The sequence below is a fragment of the Panthera leo genome, chromosome F2 (genome assembly GCF_018350215.1).
Source record: "Panthera leo isolate Ple1 chromosome F2, P.leo_Ple1_pat1.1, whole genome shotgun sequence".
Lineage (NCBI taxonomy): Eukaryota > Metazoa > Chordata > Mammalia > Carnivora > Felidae > Panthera > Panthera leo.
The window spans coordinates 52,110,491-52,113,029 of record NC_056695.1 but is presented as its reverse complement, the minus strand read 5'-3'; the positions used below and the strand labels follow the sequence as shown (position 1 = coordinate 52,113,029).

Genomic DNA, 2,539 nt, shown 5'->3' with positions numbered 1-2,539 from the left:
AAAATATTTCTACCCTATGACCAAGCAATAGCACTGCTAGGAATTTACCCAAGGGATACAGGAGTACTGATACGTACGGGCACTTGTACCCCAATATTTACAGCAGCACTTTCAACAATAGCCAAATTATGGAAAGAGCCTAAATGTCCATCAACTGATGAATGGATAAAGAAATTATGGTTTATATACACAATGGAGTACTACAGGGCAATGAGAAAGAATGAAATATGGCCCTTTGTAGCAACGTGGGTGGTACTGGAGAGTGTTAGGCTAAGTGAAATAAGTCATAGAAAGACAGATACCATATGGTTTCACTCGTATGTGGATCCTGAGAAGCTTAACAGAAGACTATGGTGGAGGGGAAGGAAAAAAAAAAAAGGGAGGCAGGCAAAACATAAGAGACTCTTAAAAACTGAGAACCAACTGAGGGTTGATGGGGGGTGGGAGATGGGTATTGAGGAGCGCATCTGTTGGGATGTTGGGATGAGCACTGGGTGTTGTATGGAAACCAATTTGGCAATAAATTTTCATATTAAAAAAATAACTCAAGTTAAAAGTATCTTTCAAGTTTGCCCTTTCCAAATAGGCAGTTAAGTCAGGTGCAGTTTTGAAAATGTTAGCAAATATTATCAAAACGTTTGTGTATTGGGTGAAGAAAGAAGCCCATTTTAACACTGTAAGAGAACAGATACTTAGCATTGGAAGGAAAAAGGCTGAGTTTAAATGATATTGGATCCAACCCAAAATTGTCAAGCCAGGTAGGCTGCTTACAAAGACCATCTGCCCAGAACCATAATGTCCAAATCAAAACTTCAAGAATGAACCCAAGAGTCCAATTGCCCATATACACTTTACTCAAATACACAAGAATAAGTGTAGAGAGAGACTGAGAGCATATGTGTAGGGGAGAGAATTAAACAATGTGGGAAAAGCTGACCTCTTTGTGCTGGATGATCCAATGCCTCAGAGTGGCAGGTGCAAAGAATGAATCCGCCCTCACCTGATGTCCAATCCCATGAGTCTCTCATTTTGGGAGTTTCTTGCAATCTAAGTATCTCAAGACACAAAGCACACAACTTAATCTGGTGTCACCTGAAAAAAGAGCTATTCTTGATCCCTGGAGGAAAAACTGCCTGTGTGGGATGAATTGAGTAAATATATAGTATATTGCACTGTATGCTTGGCCTAAGGGATTTCTTGAGTGACTTTTCATGGTAAACAATTCTGCTTTACACCTAGTTTAAGAAATGAATCTTTAAGAAATAATTCTCGGGGCAACTGGGTGGCTTAGTCAGTTGTGGCCAACTCTTGATTTCAGCTCAGATCATGACCTCACGGTTCATGAGTTCAAGCCCCACGTCAGGGTCTGCACTGATAGTATGGAGACTGCTTGGGATCTCTCTCCTCCTCTCTGTCTCCCTCTCTCTTCCTCTCTCTCTTTCTCTCTCTCTCCCCCTCTGCCCCTCCCCTGCTCATGTGTATTCTCTCTCTTCTCTGAAAATAAACTTAAAAAAAGAAGTCTATATCTTAAGGTTTCTAATCAAGATTCTGTAACAGAAATAGGAAGAAATCAAGTATACATAGCAAGTATAAATTATCAGGTCCTATTATTCAGATATGCAAAGATAATATGCCTCCGTTTTTTATAAATAAACTCAGATCCCTATCCTACCTGATTTTAATCAATTCTAACATTAGTAATTTCAAATTTAACCTAGCCCTCTAAGAGTTTTCTTTCCCTGTCTTCCTCTCCCAGGTTTCTGGATTCTTACCTAAGTTTGTAGGGATTAGTGAGTCCTGGTGGTGGTGGTGGTGGTGGTGGTGGTGGTGGTGGTGGTGTGTGTGGAGCAGGGCAAAGTTGATTATTGGAAGAATCTGGTCACTTGCTGACACTTTCAGCCTCCTTGGTCCCTAGCATTTCATGCTCCCATGCTGGCATCCACGGAGATCCACTATCCCATTGGTCCTAGCTTTTGTTTCACTGTCTATGTTCCCCTCTCCATATAGAGAAACATTTTCTGATCTGCTATACTTCTTTGACATTCTTGAGCCATGAGATATCATTCTACTTTCCCTGAATCTTTTAAGGGCCATAGGAAAAGGTCTTGAGAGCTATCTCAAGTGTGATCTGCCTAGTCCCATCCCACCACCATTTCTGCTCCACTGCTACTGCACTAAGTTGATGTGGCACTGGACAGTCGCAATTTTTGCCAGCTTCCTTGGGCTCCACATTGTGTTCTGAATGACAAACTTAAGTGGAAGATATAAGAAGTTCTATCATATGCCTCCACTTGGAAATAATCACAGAGAGGACATAACATCCAATTTGTAGCTTAGACACCCACCCAGGACTCACTCTGATGTACTTTGTTTCTCTTATCCTATTATCTTCCTGAGTCCAACTTGAAAGTCTTGATCAAGATTGAGAAAAATGGGTGCTCATTTCAGCAGCACATAAACTAAAATTGGAATGATACAGAGATAACCATGGCCCCTATGCAAGTATGACACACAAATTCATGAAACATTCCATATTTAA

At 40.8% G+C, this 2,539-nt stretch overlaps 1 non-coding gene across 1 annotated transcript; it reads left to right on the top strand.

Moving 5' to 3' along the window:
• Positions 1 to 2,435: 2,435 nt before the first annotated feature.
• On the top strand, positions 2,436 to 2,539 carry LOC122211350. Its single transcript, XR_006198649.1, has one exon. It is a non-coding gene; the product is annotated as a U6 spliceosomal RNA (small nuclear RNA).